Here is a 19,212-nt window from a genome sequence, read left to right as displayed (position 1 = left end):
CCCTGTGGTACAGAGCCATGTGGGAGCAGTGCTTGAAGAGCTGCTGCCTGTGGGCAGCCCCTGCATGCTCAGTTGGAGAAGGACGGCATCTCGTGGGAAGGACCCCACGGGGAGCAAGGGCAGGGAGGGACTGTGAAGGAGCAGGGGAGATGAAGTGTCAGGGACTGACCTCAAGTCCCGGTCCCTGTTCCTCTGTGCCTCTCAAGGGCGGAGGCAGAAGAAGAGGGATAGGAGGAAGGTGGTTTTAGTTTGCTTTTAGTTATCACTGCTCTAGGTTGTATTATTCTCCCTCTGCGTCTGTTTAGAGCTTGACAATAATTGCTGAGTGATCTACCTGTCATCTCAACTGTTGAGATGTTTTCATTTTATTTTCTCTCCCCTTCCCTTTGAGAAGGGGGAGTGAGAGAGGGTATTTGGTGAAGTTTATCTGCTCAGGCTGGTGAAACAACCACAGTTGTCTACTTATAAAAAGAGAAGTAACTGCATACAGTCATGTTGGAGTGTGTTATACAGGTCTAAATTGTTATACCGAAAAACCACCAACCCCCACAAAGATACAGATGTCAGAAGAATTTTAGAAGAAAAGGCTCAGACTTTATGTGAACCTTAAAATGTATGTTGTACATGATCTTGTTTGATCTTCCACAAATGTTCTTTTCTTTTCCCATGATCAAACAATACATCTGAGAGCACTGAAAACATACTGCTGCATTTAAAAAAACAAATTCTTTACACAGTCAAAACAGTTTTCTGTATTCCCGTATCATGTTACAATCTGACTTATGCCATACCGGAACGATCCGTTCTGGAGATGATAGTATTACATCATTACTTATAGATTTACTTTGTTCAAAAAAATCACACGATCATTAAAAAATATGAATGCAAGTTACACAGTGAGGCCTGCAAAAGTGGAAGCTTGCACTTTATCAATGTTCAGTGCATTATTTATTTTAACAAGCAAAGCAATACATAAAAATATACTGATATGTTAAGTTTGATAGGCAAATACCAAAAGAAATACTATATTTTAAGATCCTTGGCCAAAGTCATACAATACAAAATACAGATCAGAGAATAAGTTCACCTGCCTCTTCTTTATCTCTCAATTATCTTTCCCAAAAAGGAGAGGAATTTAAACAGAACTCTTACTAGACTAGAAAAAACAGTGCAATACTTCCAGTCGTTTCTGTTTGGTCTCACAGATTTTGCCGTTTCAAGCTCTATTTCTCTTAGCCTTCCTTACCCCTAAGGGAACAAGAGTGAGAACAACCTGGCCTGCTGCCATCTGACCTACTACTTTTTTTTTTTTTTTATCTTCTATTTTTAGCAGAGATGATGAATAGCTGATGGGAAAGCTCATGTTGCACAAATAAACAAATGTCTCTGTGAGGCATATGTATTAGCAGATATTTAATACCTGAGCTGCCACCATGGCCATGTAGGAGAGAAGGTAATGCAAATGCATTCCACTGCATTGATATAGAATCCAACACAGTGCTGCAGGCACAACATGGCAAAGCATGTGAAAACTGGGATCCTCCTACAGTGGCTACAGCCCACCCTAAGAAATCACCTGCATGGTTTTTAGGATCTACTACTGTTCCAGAGACAATTCTGCACTGTGTAACAGATTCTCCTGTAGTCTAGGGGAGTGCTAGAGCATCAAGTATCTGTGTTGTTCTGAAGCACACTTGTGCAAAAAATAAAATATTTATCTGTAATAAATTTGCTTCTTAGAAAAAAGCACACCCATAATCACAAAGATGTATATGCAATAGCATCAGGATGTCCCTTTTCTTCTACAACATGGATTCATCACACTTCAACCAGATGTCATCCATGTCAGTGACAGATGAATCTTTTTTCTAAAAATAACTTCTGTTTTTGCAAAACATTCCAGTGTCTTTCTAAATGTAATATATTTCCCTGTGAGACGTGTAAATAAATATCTGACAGAGATGAGTAAGACAACTATCACTTCAATTTGCACAACTAGAGCATACTAAGGATCATTTTGCTACATTTCTGAGTATGAACATAATTTTCAGTGATGCACATCTGCTGAGCACAAATACTGTTAATGGAGATGAGTTTTGTTATCAGTTTTCTGACAGTGTCTATTAGCAGTGATGATGGAGCTGACTGAGGTCCGACACCTTTGACTCAGAAACTATGGTTTTAAGCACGTTACTTATATCCACACCTTATTGTCAAAACACCTTGCTATTTCTCCATTTGGCCTTCTGGTGGAAGCAAATTAGAAATGAATAATACAAGTTTGAAGGTTTTACAATATTTGAAACTGAGAACAGGAAGAATCAAGACAGGAATCTTTCTTTCTTGAATAGCTATGTAGATATTCAGCAGAATAGGACAGGCGGAAACATATACTGCTTTTACACAACACAAATATAAAACATCCATGCATATTCATGCTAACTGTCCTTACATTTCCATTGGTCAGAGTATCTCCTTTAGGAGTAAAGCTTACAAACCTACCAAGCAGTCTCCAGAATCTCTATGAAGCAAAGTGAAGTAATATTCAAAGAATTGGCACTACATACTCTGTAGTCTATTCAATTTATTTTTAAGTTGTTGTATTCATTTTTAAGTTTTATTATATTATTGTTTACCGATACCATTCGTTTATTCTCAGAAAGAGCTCTGCTATCTTCCACAGTCAGTAACCTTATCCAGGCTGTTACTGTTAGAATTAAGAATTTGAGTCCCCTTTCATATCTATTTCTCCGTGTAATTAGAGAGGACATACATTTTACTTACGTAACATGTTCTTTATGTTCTTCAGATTACTTCAAGAATGCATTGCACTGTTCATTAAATTTTAAAGACATTTAATTTCAAGCCAATTCTTCAGCTCTAAATCGACTCATTCTATTAAAAAATTGACTACAGATCTATTAATTAAAACAAAACATATAATTATCAGAAACAGGTGATGACCTTGTACATTTGTGTCTTACACAAGTCCTTCTGTCTTTTTCAGTAAACCTGTGTGGCTAGTTCAAGAGTTTTCATAGATGAGCTTCAACCTCATCAAGCAAACCCATAAGAAGATTTTTTAAAGGACTAAATCAGTAATTGACTGAAATAAGGAAGGGCAGCATAGTTTCAAGAAATATTTATTCAAAGTCATATAAGACAGTCAGATACCTAACAAATGACACCTCTTGTTGTAAGAGAATACAGTCTGTACCAGTACTATCCCTAAATCACTCAGAATAAGGTTAAGTACTGTTTTTTTTTTTTTTTTTTCCTAAGAGTGTTCTTCTCACATTGATTGCTGTGACAGGTTATACACCATTTAAGCCTACTTTTTAGAAACTATCTTATAAACTTGCAGTTTTAGTTCTATCAAGAAAAGAAAATATAGAGTACAAATAATTTATACAGATTTGGGTAACAAATTTAATTCTCTACTTGATGAAATGTTGGAGTACTGAGCCACTTCTGAAATTCCTTGTGGGTAGATCCAGAGGCTATTAACAGTTAACATTAATTGTTCAATTCAAGTTGGCACTTTGAAAGTAGTGTCAGTAAAGGGCACTAGGTACCACTACAATTGATCCTTTTCAGTCTGAACAACAATCTTTGCAGATAAGCAGTGTTATTTAAATCATTTAGTTCTTTCACACAAATTAATCATATATTGGTATAAATAAACTTAAACATCCCTTATGCTGAAGATGACTAAAAACAGGATATATGACAGTGAAAGTCTGCAGTGCACAGTATGAAATAAAAAAAGGGAACTATTAATTTTCATTTTTATACCCTTAGATGCTTCATTTTGATTTTTTGTAGGGGAAAAGAGGAAGAAAAACAGAAGGCTCTTAGCCACTGTTTTCTTGATGGAAGTAACTTACAAGCAACCAATCTGCAAATACACTTCAAGCTCCCTTATCCACTTTTTATGTGTCTTATATGTAAGTGTGAGCAGAAGAACAGATGGTTATCAAGGAGATTATGCTGAGTGCTAACTGGTTGTAGATCCGTGTGAAATTTGAGAAGTCAACTCTATCTTCTACAAAATGTATTCAAGTTTTTCATACTGAAAGCCATGGAAATTGGTCACAAATAACTTCAAGAATTCATGCCTTTTCAAATAACCAACACATTACCTGTAGGTAATGCTATTTGGTAACAGGTAGAAGTGATCAGGGGCATTGTCTGAACTCCTGAAAAAAATCACTACCAGCTCTCCTCACAAAACACTGGAGGAGAAGCCCACTTTGCCACCCCAGCACTCTCCAGGCAATGTGATGCTTCCCAAGCATCATCTCCAGTGACGATGCTCAGGGAGAAGCCTATGGACAAGACCAAAGGCATCATTTGTTTTAGACACACTTCTGTCTGAACACTTCTAAATCGGTGTCCTATTACCTTAAAAAAAAAAAAAAAAAAAAAAAAAAAAAAAAAAAAAGTCTGCCATGAGAACAATCAGTAAAACAGGTCCAAGTGCTAGGTAAGTAGTTTAGCTATGAGTCTAATCACTGAGTAACGTAAGAAATAAAGTAGAGGAGGGAACGGGGATCTAGGTGAGGACTATTATTCCTGGAAGTGAGGCTCAGACTGACAGGTGGGTTGCTGAGAGATTTGAAAAAGACTTCCCTCATTAACCCAGCCCATAGCCACTCTTCACTCACAAATGGCTTTTCTCACACAAGGGCGTTACTAAAAATACTTTGAGATCACTGTCAAGAATTTCCACACAAAAACCAGAGAAAGCCTAGGACTGATGAGCTGGCAATACCTACTGTACCAGTGCTGGAGTTGAAGCAATAGAAGCCAGGTGTCACAGAATCACGGCACTTACCTTGAGCTCCAAAGCCCACATGCAGAGAAGGGGAGCTGGGGTGAAGCCCCCACGTTTTGGGGGTGGCCATGGCCAAGACATAATCACAGAGTGCCTGAGGTTGGCAGGGACCTCCAGAGGCCACCTGGCCCAACCCCCTACTCGAGCAGGGACAACCAGAGGCTGCCCAGCACCACATCCAAGCAGCTTCTGAACATCTCCAAGGGGGGAGACCCCGCAGCCTTCCTGGACAGCGTGCCTGTGCCTCCATTTGATCTGATTCATTTGATCCCACACTGCCATGAAACAAACTGCTTTTCAAGAGTAAAAACCTCCACAAAATTCCAAGCCTAGGACCCCGAGCTCCTGAAAAGAAAGATTCCCTATTAATCTTCCTAAATATTATTTTGTAACAGGAATTACAGATCACAAGACACAGAGATTCAGAAGTTTTGTTTTCTTGCTTTTCAGTAAACTGTGGGTTGAATCAAAGATGAAATGTTTGCAAGTAAACAAGTTGACGGAGAAAAGGTCAGATCACTAAATAAACCAACTGAGACTTCTCCTTGTCATTGAGATTCAGCAGAGAGCTCTGTATCTTGGGAATGCAGGAACATGCAGTTATGGACAAGAAATCTACCAAGAACAAAGTCAAGGAAGGGGGAGGGAAAAAAAGGGGACAGTTGTAAATTATGCTTGCTGCTTTGTTTATTTAGTTAAATTAAAAGGGATATTTACCTCTGTCACAGAAGAACATCCTTATTTCAGGGAAACTAGTCAAAAGTAGTTTACACTTTTTTCTATCTTTCATTTTTATGTGCAATTTTTGTTTTTTTACCAGATTCAGAAATGAACTATAATAAAGGCCTAAGCACAGAAATAAGTGTTGGTAAAAAGGCAGAAATCTCCAAAAGACCAAGCCTATTCTATTAACATCTTTAACCCCTGACATTTTACATATAGGGAACAAATTACTTTAGCCAGCACAAAACACACACAAAAAAAGAAACATACCCCATCAGGCTATTTATTTTATGTTAAGGTTGCATGAAAATCATCAAATACACATATAAACAAACCTATAAATGCTTACACATTGCTTTAAAAAGATTAAAGCCAGGAACGCTCTCCCTCACTGAGGGATCTTCCTGAAGCCCATGTCAGATGAGGGAATGAGGAGCTAGAGTGAGGAAGCTGGCTGAGAAGAGGGCAGTCTTGTTTTGTCCATTGCCTCATATGAACAGTGGACAGCTTCTCCACTCTTATTCCTCCACTTCCAACAGACACACTTCTAGGAAACTAGGGGTGAAGCAGGGAAAGAATTAATCTGTTTAGGGCTGGAATCAGTTGTATAGACAGAAGATGGGAAAAATGACATGACAACCATCCTCCCAAATTTTCACATGACTTTATGCTCTTAAATGTGACAAGTTACAGGTCCTTAAGTGAGACAGGACAGGTTTGAGGCCACACACTGTCATCAGAACTGGTGCTCTATCTAATTTCAAAATGTAAATAATGCAGCCAGACAATGATCTTACCTGTTATTCACAAAACTGATAAATAAGAATTGTGTAACAGGAACCACGTAGCCTTCTGGTGAATGTGCTGCTGGTTACAGATGATAGTAATTTGTTTTAAGAAAGGTAAGAGGGATGGTGGTATTTCCTTTATTGCAGGTCTTTGGATAATTGGTCATTTCCAGCAATTAACCCAGAAATATCCTATTTTTCAATTAGACAAGAATCTCATTTACACTTTCTCAAAGACAACAGGTTATTCTGCTCCCTGTGGCTATTAAATGGTGCAAGGTTAACCGTACTTGTCCCTGCAAAAATATTTTACTCATTTTCAAACAAGTTGCCAGGTCTTCTCTGCAATGGAACAAGGTAAAAATGTGTCAAATACAGGAGGAGAGAAGATTGCAATCTCCACTCTCACACTGAATTTAATTTCCTGCCACAGCTGCACAACAGCATTGGGAAAGGAGGCAAAGGTTTAGTGGAAAAAAAATATCTATCCAGGTTTTGCTTATAAATACATGCATATTAAGCTTTTCCCCCCTCCTAGAATTCAGTATTTCAAACATGATAGCTTCTTCTGAGAAAGATTTGGTGTATGTTACTCCAGTAGTATTTTCAGATCACAGAATGTTTAAATTATGTTTAGCACTCAGACACTAGGACAGATCTAACTCCATAATCATGCTGCTTCTTGTGCTTGCAGTAAACCAAGTTGTGAGTCTCAATCTAAACAGCCTCTGCTCATCTAAACAGCCCCTTTGAAAGGCACACAGCAGAAAGATGAATCCACTGGAAAACCCCTTGCTTCCCTTTTGTTAAGATTTTCCTGGGGAGATCCAGAAGCCCCTTAAGACTTGCATCATTGCAGTATTCAAGATGTCCTTGTATTATATGCTAAAGATCATGCAAATCAGACCTGGAGCTATTCAAAAATTTATCTTTTTAAAATCTCATTAGCATCACCTTCGCCTCACCATCTCCCAGAGGCACTACCCTAGTTCTCTCAGGTCTGCTTCCATTCCTTGCTTTCTTATAATGCTCTACTCTATCCAGAAACACTAGCAATAGTATTTATTCACTGCATTATAAAACACATGGTTGTGTCATGTTTAAATATGTTGTTTGATTCTACCATTATGTGAAATAACTTGGTAAATGGGAGGGAAACACAGGGGGTTTTGTGGCATCACTGCTGAATTGTCACGGACATGTTGGGGGGAAAAACACCCCCTGACTGTAAGGCCCAACAGGTTTTAGTTATGTTGAACTGGGACCTATTTAAAACAAAATGATACATTTAAGATGATTTCCTAGTGGAATCAATTAGAGAAATAAATTAATGACTGCTATTAAATAAAACATTTTGGCACTGAATATTATGGTAACTTGATTTGCATAATTTAACAGTTGCAGGGACTTCGGGAAATAACAATGTAAATGAGTGCTGAAAGTGTGCAATAATGAAAGAGCAGAATCTACCATGTGTAAGACTCCCCACTATGATTTTACTTTAAGCTCCTCTTTTTAGTTCTTAATTACATTTGTACGTAATGGTTAAAACAATTTGTTAGTAACTCCTCTGCTGTCACTCCACTCTGGTGTTGTTACAGATATTTACAAGTTTCTCTTCCCATCTCTTTTCCCTAGAAATAAATTAAGTTCTGAACATAGAAGAAAGAAATCCCCACAGCTGGCAAAATATAAAAAATAATAAAAAAGCTGTTACTAATGAGCTATAAAATAGCATTATACTATTTCCTGTCAGGCAAACCCCAAGGAAAACAGATATTTCACATAATTAGGAAGGCACTCATTCAAATAATAATTGCAAAATAATGAATGTTTCACTTAAATGTTTCATAAAGGATTTTCAAAGAAAAAAGATTTCACTGGCTGTTCTTAAATTCAGCTTTGTTTCAAAAGGATTGCATGGCAGTAAAATGCATAGATCAATACCTATGTGGCATTCCATTACATGATTATTTAATTGCTGTGAACACTCAAAAGTTAATGATCTGGAGCTATTCTGCTTCATAACTTTTAAAAACATCCAGCTTTGATACACAACACCAGATGACATTCAGTTTTGTGTTTTTCCTATTAACTAGTGTGGACAAAATATCAAGATATTTGCAAGGCTTACTAAAATGTTTAAGGCTAGCTGCAGCAAAATGTAAACCTGAAAACACGGGTTTTTGTTTTTCTGTTTTGACTGGCATAAACAAGCACAGGTAAACACCAAGCCCAGCGCTCAACAGGAATCAATCAAATGGCAAGAACCTCAATTCAACAAGACAATGTGTTATCTCCAACTTAACTGCACACTGGGTTTGTACAAAGGACATTGAGCAAGCCGAGTAGAACAAGGTAATCCGAAGCCAGATCACAACACAGCTCTCCATATTGGTTCTACCTACTCTAGCATAAAGTGATGCAACCTGCTACTGAGGACTGTGTACATCTGCTAGGATGATACTGATTATTTCCATATACATTCACCACTCACTTTCAAAATTAAGAAATCAAAAGACAAAAAAAGCAGCAGCTACAAGCTCATTATTAAACCTTTCAAATTAAATTGAATAGAGTAAGAAGCACAACGATAAGCTGCTGACCACAATCCCAACAGACTGATTTTTTGAATTAATGCAACTAATGTGCTTTTTGCTTTATGGAATGTGATTGAGACTAATCCCACCAAAAATGCAGTAAGGTAGAGGTGAGGTCATGGACTATAAGTGGTAACAATGCAACACAAAGTATTGGCATATTAAATCTGAAGAATAATGCAGTTCTGAGCATTAAAACAAACATGCAAACTAATCTAGGTAGTGCCTAGATTAGTGCAATAAATTGCACTATTAGTGCAATTGCACTAATAGTGCAATAAATTGGCACTATTATATACATATGCTTGCTTGCATGTACATGTATATATTCACAGTTATACACTTCCAAAACTTTTCACAAATGTATGATTATTTTAGCATGTTAGTTCAATGAAAGACACCAGGTCTTTGTCAGTGCAGGTTGAAGTTTCTTTGACAGAAAACCTTAACCAGCCTGCTGTAGAAAAAATCTGCTTTAGGAAAAATCTCAACTGTATAATCATGAAAAAGAGTTACTTATCAAATATTACATATTAGCTGCTACTTATCAGATTAATGCAGTTAAAGTAAGTTTATTAGTGGCAATCTGTCATTAAAAATTTCACATATGTTCCAACGAGACTTTTTTTGTGCTATGCACTGTCAGAAGACTGATATCTTATTTGCTTAATTCCCGTTAGCAAAACATCTTGAAATGCAACGATTTTTCCTTTAAGTTTAAAAAGCACCTTCTGTCAAACATTTAAAAAATTCATTTTTTTCATAAATATAAAAACAGCCTAGTAAAAACATTTTAAAATAGAAACGTTTAACAAGTTAAAAAAAAAAAAAAAAAACAACAACAAAAAAGACACTACACACACAAAAGAATATCGGTAAGAAATCATCAATCCATCAAGCCAGAAGGAGAATGTTTGCAATAGTCTTCATCTACCAAGGAATGCAGGCAGGCATTCCATATATGCCTCAAGATTATGTTCAGCTGAAGTAACCTGCTGAGCCATTAAGAAATGTTTTCATCCCATGCTTATGGAGTGAACTTTGCAAGTCTAAAAGCGAGCAAGTATGAAAGCTAGATTCACTATTTAATTACCTGAACAGTTATTCTGAAATGCAAGATTTTTAGTGTTTGCAAGTTTTTGTTAGTATAATTTTACATTTGGGATCTCCTTTCAGCAGCAGCAGAAACAACTGTTTCTTCTGATGTTTTAATGTCTGTACTGTAGCCTTTGACTTAGCTATTAAGGCAAGAGAACAAGCAACATGGTAGTAGGAACTAGAAGAGAAAAGTTTTAAAGGAAATAATTTAATTTCTGAAAATACAACTAAACTTGATCATCAAGAACATAACCAGTGATTGAATATGGAAAAGAGACGCTAGAAATATTTACAACCTAAAATAATGAAGATCAAGAAAGACTGCAAAGCCAGACTAATTAAAAATTTTGCTTTAAACAAAGGATTCAGACCAACTTTTCCCATTTTCTGCACTACTATTTTAAGCATTCTCAACACAAATTTGAAAACAACCTGAGTTGCAAAATAAATAGGAAGATTTCTGAATATGAGTTAATCTCAAATTCAATTCTTAATATCTTGAATATATTAGTTTGCACTGTACTTCAGGCAATTCATCTGCAAATCAAACAAACAAATGAAAACTTATTTTTATTGAAATCAGTGAGTACAGCAGAAGTTGAAGATTGAGAGATATTCTCCAATGGTAGGAACATAAAGCTTCATTATTACATAATAACACTGAGTACAAATGAGGATCACTGAGGATAAGTTAATTAGAAAAATAAAATGACAAGTCATAAACTACATTTTTTATAATGAAAGACTTCAGGTGTTTAGAACCAACACCCTCAAATTAAATGCAGAAGAAAAGACAGGCACATCGATATAACATGAACATTTGAAATGGGGTGCAGCTCTCAAGCTGTTGGACTACATATGGTCATGAAAAGCCACAGCATGGGTTTGCCCTGTCACTGGTGTGATTTGCTCAGACCAGCTTCCTTTGAGGTAGCTCTTCAAACAACATCTGGATTCACGTGCCTCTGCCATTCTTAAAAGGGTACAAAGCATAAGTATGAAAGAGCCTATGCAAGCACAAAAAACCTGACCTTCCTCACCTTTCCATTTTTCTATTTTCTGATCTTTCTAGTCCTGCTTCTTTAATAGAAAAGAAAACTATAACAGGCTTGAAAACAGCATGGGGCATGAACCTCAATGTAGTATCTGAAGTACAATCTGCTGTCTTTAGTATGTTTCAAGAAAAAATTATCTGTCCTCCAGGAATTCATTTTTAAGCATTCCTACTCAACAAGGAGATTAAATTTAAAAGCTGAAAAATAACGTTTAACTAGACTTGTCACTGATATAATTATGTTCTCAAGCACACTTTCCTCACACATAGATCACTGGCAACTCATCAGCAGATAGTTTCTATATAACATTACACACACGCATGCACACATCAAGTTTCCTTCCCCCACTGTGATGGATATCACTGGCACAATGGTTTCTGGTCTTTCTACCCAGCCATCTACATCTACACAGCCATCACTTAACTAAAGCAAAAACAATGACAATCTCCAGTTCATTTGTTCACCTTTGGCATAAGCGGTTCTTCCATTTTGACATTTTTCTACACAGATCTATCAGTTTTCTACCCTACTTCAGGGAGCAATAAAATCTTAAGTTGATACACAGTGACTGAAGTTTTATTAGTTATTCCAAGTTTTTCCAATTCTCTTTGAACAAGAAGTTTAAAGTTTCCTTCGTAAGACCTCAAAAGAAAAATTTTTAGCAAGCATTTGGTGAGAAGATAGGTAAGAGGAAGGGACGTTTGAAGCCTAAGTACTTTTTCATTCTAAACTCTAAGTGCATGAAACACGACAAATATAAGGATAAGGGTATAAAATTGATATTCTGAATACAAGCTACTTAGTACATACATGTAGATTATTTATTTATTTATTTATTTTTAATTCTTGCTTTGCTTTTATTTTAAACATGGGAAGACTTGAATAAAGAAAACTTTTTCCAGGACAACACCTTTAAAAGGTTTATGCATTTATAAATGTACATACTCGTGCTCTGATTTTGCATCTGCTGTACTAGCTTCTCGTTCACCCCAGTGTCAGCTCTGCAGTTGCAATAGTCTATAACCTTGAACAAATATATATACCCATTTTCAACCTAATTATAGTATTAAGTAAATGTCTCCCATGGGCCAGAAAAAAAAAAAAAAAAGAGTATCCTCCAGTTAAGTGACAAATCTCCTGATTAACATCTGGATCTTAAAAGTGCAGGCTTAACTAAACAAAGATTTTTCCACAGAAAACGATTACATCAGTGTAGAGACACTGTATCAAGCCTTCATATGATCATTCTGAAGTAGGAATTCATCACTTTCATATTTGATAACCGATTACTTAAAAGTTAAGATAACCCCCAACTTTTTTTTTTTTTTTTCCTGAAGCAACGAAAGGTTATAATAATAAATCAAGCTCACTGGGTTAGAAAGAGGAGTTTGTGCTGTACAAGCTGCACATTTATTTATGTAATGTTATTAAAACAATTTTAATGAAGTGAATAGCTGTTCTTTGCTAGCATAACCTTCTTTACCTCCATCTCTAAATACCATCAATATAAATAATTATGTTGGCAAAGGCTAAGCATGTTGGATACACTTAAAGCACTATCACCCTAAGTAATGCACGTTTTAATCCATTACACAAATGAAAGATACATAGGATAAAGACTTGCAGTCAAAAAAAGAAAAGCCACAAAAATCAACTGGAGTCATAAAATAACATTTCAAAAGATATGACTGAAGAGATAATGATAGCATGCGAGACCACAGCTCTTTCAACTGAAGGATTATACAGGTACTGCCATTTCCAGGACAATGCCAGAAACACAAAGGGAGATTATTTATTTTTTCTCTTCTCCAGCAGTCCACTGTCTCATCCATCGTAAAGAACGCGTGGAATTTGCACAGCCCAAGTAGGACATTCACCCCTTATAACCTAAAAATCAAGTTGCTAACAAATAGTCCTTCCTTCACTTCTACCCAGACATAGTACATCAGCAACCACACACAAATGCAAATTCAAGACTTCGGGGTTTTTACTCTGAAAAAGCTCACAGCTAAGTGGTCAAGTTTTGTGGTGATTCCCCTCCCCCCCAACACACACGCAACCTATGAAGTTATTTTCAAAACAGCATCTTACATTTCGAAGTAGTCAAATCAGAAACAAGTAAACCAATTCAGCCAACAAGCTTCTGTATTGTAAGACCAAACACAACATAACCATCTAGCATTAAACCCAAGTTGCATCAACAAAACTCAATGAGGATGTTTGGAAGCTGTGTAACCGAGCAGAATCTTCAGAGGACAGAAGATCAATTTTGCCATTCAGAAATACTTGTGCAGGAAAAGCAGCATATGTACACAGTTTTCTAGAAACCAGCAGTTGCCTGTTGCAATGCCAATGACAAGCCAGGGACAGCAGCAAACATTTCAAATTTGAACCAGAGACTTATGTGCTTATTTTTACACAGCCATCAGCATATTCATGTGATGGAGAACACTTACCACAGCAACAAAATGCTTCCCCAAGCCATGAAGAGAAAGGTTCCACTTACCTAAAAGAAAAAAAAAAATGTTAAAACTACTCAGGAAATCTCTGTTACAGATTTAACATTTGGGGGAGGGAAAGAAGTTTTTCTTCATTCAGTTTTTACTTGCCCACCCCCTCCTTCCACAAAAGGTAAGAGATGTTTTGATGGGGATAAGAAACCATAGCCTGCATGTACACTTAATCACTACCAGCACATACACTTAATCAACACATCTTTGAATCGCCTCCTGCCCAAAATGGCACAGAAATTGAGAATAGTGGAAAAAAAGGTATATGATTTAGGATGGAGATTCAGAAAGGGGAGACCCATCTCACTGACATAGATAGAGCGACTGCTATGGGCAATGTCCTGACAGGGAGCACATGTGGATGCATCAGGACTGACTCCTGTGAAAGGAGCAACAGCAATCCCATATGGATAAGAATGTTTTTTTAAATAAATGGGGTGCTATTAATAGATCAAAAGGAAGTCCTCCATTGCACGTCAGCTTTATAAGCAACAATTCTGAGAATGAATATGAATTTAGTGAAAACTGAAATGAGGTAGTGTCTGAAAGTTATTGGAACAATTTTTTTTTTATTGCTATTATTTTTAAACAGAGGATATTGTTGTCTCCATTGTACGTGTGGATAAAGCCATTCAAATCCTTTTTAGTTACTAGCATGTAACATCAAAGAATGGGGTAGTCTGAGAATACACCATTGTTCAACCACATGAAACACATAGTGTGTAAGCACAGTTAAGAGGTTAGAAGTAGAGAAAAAGGAAAAAAGAACAAAGCCCTCATTTACAATTGATAGCATCTTTGAACTGCACTGCTCCTTTCCTAACTTTGCCATCACATGAACTGTTTGAATCATTTAAAACATGATGTTGTGCATTTAAATAAGGATCTTTGAAAGCTTGTTCAAGAGAAAACAAAGGATTTCCTATGTGGTATTTATAGTTGCCTATATAACAATCCTCTACCTCTCAGAGCTTTGAGTTCATATGCAACAGTGTCCTTCAAACATATATTTTAAGTGCATCCGGTTATGCTTTTTAAAAAGCATAACAAGAATGTTCCTATTATTTTTCGATCAAGAGAAGCCCAGCAGAGCCCCCATCACCTTAAAGTTATGGAGGATGGCAAAGGACCAGAGGGACAGAGCTCCCCTGGCAGACCAGGAGCCCTGGGGCAGCCATGCGCAGATCGGCAGTGGCACACTCTGGATGTATCACGCTCATGACCAGCCAGTACATTTCACCCACTGCCCCGGTCCTTTACTCAACAGGAGAGTGGGGAGAGGAAGAAAAAATCCACCCCACATCAGTCTACGTAAAGCTTTGTCACCTGTAAGTTTTTTCTGAAACCTGTATCATCTTTTACTAAAAACTAAGACCTTCTGAGAAATGGACATATCTTCAGCCTTTCACTTACTGTTTGCATATTGGTTATAGCTAAGAGGCTGCTGTTCAGTGTGCTTTCCACCAGACAGATTCGCTGCAGCTTAAGACTCCAAATAGCCCCTAAACAAATGCTCGTATACGAACAAGAACATTCATCTTCACAACACATTTGACAAATGAAGGCTGGGGACGTTGGGCACAGGTCAGATGCTTTTTCTAAGGTACCTCTTATTTCTACCATTATCATACAGGACAATTGGACACAGAGAACATAAAATGACGTAATAAACATGTACATGTATAAGAGAATTAAGAGTTACTGAAATGTAAACAGCAACCACGGAAAAGAGATACCAAACTGTTTAACTTGTGTGGCTGTCAAAAGGACCAAGCTGCACCTCACATACTTAGGGAGGATCTTGCACTTCTGCTCCTCCTGGATAGCACCACGCAGAATGCGTTCCCTGTGTGTCACCCCCTGCTAGGCCACTTAACTCTCTAGTAAAAGAAATCCAATATTTTACTGTAACTATTGTAAGAAAAGTAGCAAACAAAAAAGCAAAAGCACCTACTTGCCATGCATTTTAGTTCTTGTTCATTATGAGGCTTACAAAGACCCTGTCCTCCCTCTGAGGCAGCAGCACTGAGCCTTGCACACCTGTGCTGTAGTTAAGCTGTTGCAAAGCTGTTCTGACAGTGCTTTCCTCTAGTAAAAGGAAGAATTTGGGGGTTATTTCTTAACTAGGACTTTTATAGCCTGTTGCTAACATACTTAACATGCCATCAGCTGGCAGTTTCTGACTAGAAGGAATAGTGAAATTCACAACAAAAATAGGCCAGAGAAAGAAATAAAGATACATTTTTTCCTCTTGTAAGTTAGAACAATGTTATGACTGAAGCACCTTTAATATAAATTTCAACTAAAATAAGGTAGCAAGCATTTTAATTCCTAGTTATATGTGACATGGGTGGTTAGAGCAGACAGCCATAACAGGCCTTTTCTTATCCTTCAAAAAGGTCAATAGACCTTTTCTTATCCTCCTGTTATTCATTTCCTTCTATGCATTTAATGACAGTGTACAATAAAACTCTGCACAAACAGGATTTCACTTACAGTACGCACAATCTTTCCACCCACATTCACTGTTCCCTTGCTCCACAAAGGAGCAGTCCCTCCTCCCCTGCAACTACACACTTCAGTTTTGCTGAATAGATGGCATATTTTAAAATCCAATTTATGCCAGTACAATTTAGAGGAAAATTAGTGCCCAGTAAATCTAATGGTTAGTGCTTCCATGGGAAATGAAAGTGATCCCTTTCTATTAACTATATATTATTCCTTGGAGTTGATTCAGCCCCTCCTTTGGCTACTGCTGCTTTAACATATGGAGATCACACATCATATTACAATTCCTGTCATGATCAGGTACATCCAAAGTAGTAACATAAGTGATGCAGGCTTCAGCATGCATCCAGTCAACCTTGAACTTACACATTCTCGTATAATTTGGTGCCCTATTTTTCACATGAAAGCACGTTTCTGGCACTCATATTATGCAAAATCTTATGGTGTCAAGTGAAGTCTCTTTAAGAGACCTTGTATCATCATCCTATTCGTGATTCTATTATTCAACAACCCAACATACAGCATTGGTACCGAAGGAGGTGCTATCAAATCCATTAATACTAACAGGTGTTGCTACATCCAGACCAGATGAACTGTGCTGCAAGATAAGTATTTGGCACGAATGGCTTTGTGGCAAGTTTCCAGACCCCCTGTCTCCGAGCAAGGTAAGGACACCTTGAAAGCCCAGATCAGAAAACTCGTGTATGAAAGTTAGACTGGAAACTGAATCGACTCTGAAGCAAGGTTAAGTCCTCTACCAAACATTTTTTTAAAAAAGAAGCTTGAGATTGCTATGCAATGAAAGCTTATCTTAACTAACTCCACTTTTAAAGAAAAAGAAAGCTAATTTTAAAGAAAAAGAAAGCTAATTTTAAAGAAAAAGAAAGCTAAGTTACAGAAAGTTATGGCTGTTGTACATATGCAAATACAGTTGCTTTTAGTCCATACACATTAGCAGAACCAAAATAGTTTAAGCAATAAAAAGGAAAGCTTTTCTTGCCTTAATTATTTCTATTCTACTGCTTGTAACATGACTAAGCCTGTGAGGATTTTAAATAAATAATTTGATCTTAAATAAAACTGAAGTAGCCTGATGTCAAGCTATTCCCTTTCTATCCCTTCAATCCCAAGCAGTCTGGACATCACTACATAGGTCACTGCCTTGGTGTTAAGTACTGCATGTAAAGAAAACAACAAAAACAGAAGTTTTTTCTTTCTAGCAAGTGTTCTCAAAAATATCTACAAACCCTTAGCCTGTATTGTAATCATCCATTTTTATTCTCCATTAGACTCAGTTTAAAGGGATTTGTTTCTGCACCAGCTGTGGTGAACTCACAGAGCTGCCTGTAAGATGGAGATAAGCTATGACCACAGTTGCTGCTCTATTAGTTTGCTTGCATGTTGGATATTTTTGTGATTATAGTTAGTTCACGATTTAACGGTAGGAGGCTAATGGAAATGTTACTTGCTACAGTAGCAGCCTAAATCAGTTGGGGAAAGGAAAAAGAAATGTGTTTACACTTGAAGATGTCACATAAAACAGTGGGAAGCTCCCACCCCTGACACTAGAACTGGCATGCTCATTCAAGGACTCATCTACATTATTACATGCTCCTTCACACTTAGAAATCTATTAATTTACAATTAGTTGTATTGATTTTATAGCAGATTTGTGATTTCTGTAATAATTTATGGACTACTGAAGAAATTAACTATGCCTCTTCCAAAGATAAGCATTATTGATAAAGAAGTCTTGGCACCACAAGTTATTGAACACATCACCGACAGTCTGGATTTTTCTGCTCTGAATTCTGTGTTAATTACAGCAGAACTGATTGGTAGATTCTATCTGTCCCACCAAGAGTTTCTTCCCTGGCTCCTGACAGTAATCTCCCAGCAGGAAATGTAATCAGCCAGGGGAGACAACTTCAGTTCAGCTTCTGATGCCTTGTTAAGTTAGAGAAATTTAAAGTAGTGTTGTTACTGTGCACATCATTTCACCGGAAAAGACACTGGGTTCTCTTACAAAAAAAAAAAAAAAAAAAAATCTGAAAAGTAATGCTGCGTAAGATGAAGTTTTATCATGATTTTGAGAGCTGTCTACCATCTAGTTTGGTACTGAAAGAATTAACTGAGGCCCACCAAATAAGAACTATTTCTAAAACATATACTACGTAAATCATGAGAACGTTTCCCAGAACAATGCCTGTTGCTTATTATTTTATAATAAGCTATTTTACAAAACAGGGTTATGCCTGTTAGTTCTGACATGGTTTTTGGTACTTCCTTCATGGAAATAGGAAGAAAAAAAAGTTGCTTCCGATAAGTAATTTTTTTTTCCCCTGCCCCCCCGCCTCCTTGGTAGGTACTTCACTTGACAACAGTGTGAAAAGAATTTCTTTCAATTTTGGGTGAACCCCTTTTAATATAAAGGTGGTCACTACGTAACACACTTAAAAGAATGCCTGATTTGTGAAATCATGCTACAGAAATAATGTAGCAATACTCCTAAAAATTTCTGCTAAATATTGCCAATCTTTGAGAAATCTTTTGGTTCTGATTATATTTGCTTTAAAATAAAAACTCATTTTCAATGCAAGGCATTTAATAAGTTAATATATGTATTTGTATACCCTAGACATCTGGTATTTTGGTACCTAAATGACCTATTAGCCCCAAATGCATATAAACACAAAGATGAATATCACTGGGCAAACCTTGTACACATAAAATATTTTACAATTGAAAGAGCATCAGATGTACAATGTTGATGCAGAAATTTACCTCTGTACAGCTCCTGTACAGTGGATGTGAAATTGTATGGTAGCCCAAGTTGCGTTTACTGAACCTAAACCAAATGCCGACAGAGTTGTTAAATTGTTCTTCATGGTTATTTGCAGTGTTAATCACAGCAGAACTGGAGTGGTATACCAAATCAGAAGCCTTCATAGATAACTTCAAAGAAGATATATATACACCCAAGGTAGTTGTGCAATTGCAGCCATTAAGATCATGTATATAGTGTGTCAAACTTCCAAATACCAGAATAAAGAATGCAGATGACCTACAGTCAACAGCATTAACTCTCTGTGT

The 19,212-nt window shown here is 36.9% G+C and overlaps 1 protein-coding gene and 1 long non-coding RNA gene across 6 annotated transcripts in view; both read right to left on the bottom strand.

Annotated features, from left to right (window-relative positions):
• The window catches only part of LOC101789803 (SAM and SH3 domain-containing protein 1), a 544,938-nt gene that overhangs the window by 286,867 nt on the left and 238,859 nt on the right, over positions 1–19,212 (bottom strand). The gene's annotated exons all lie outside the window — the stretch shown is intronic.
• The window catches only part of LOC113843205 (uncharacterized), a 257,895-nt gene that overhangs the window by 9,551 nt on the left and 229,132 nt on the right, over positions 1–19,212 (bottom strand). Inside the window, exon 2 of the long non-coding RNA XR_003496394.3 lies at positions 13,558–13,607. This is a non-coding gene — a long non-coding RNA (uncharacterized lncRNA). The remainder of the gene's footprint in view (positions 1–13,557; positions 13,608–19,212) is intronic.

Source organism: Anas platyrhynchos, chromosome 3, assembly GCF_047663525.1.
Source record: "Anas platyrhynchos isolate ZD024472 breed Pekin duck chromosome 3, IASCAAS_PekinDuck_T2T, whole genome shotgun sequence".
NCBI classification, from domain to species: Eukaryota; Metazoa; Chordata; class Aves; order Anseriformes; family Anatidae; genus Anas; species Anas platyrhynchos.
Note: the sequence above shows the minus strand (reverse complement) of the source record. Positions and strands in the feature narration are given on the sequence as shown.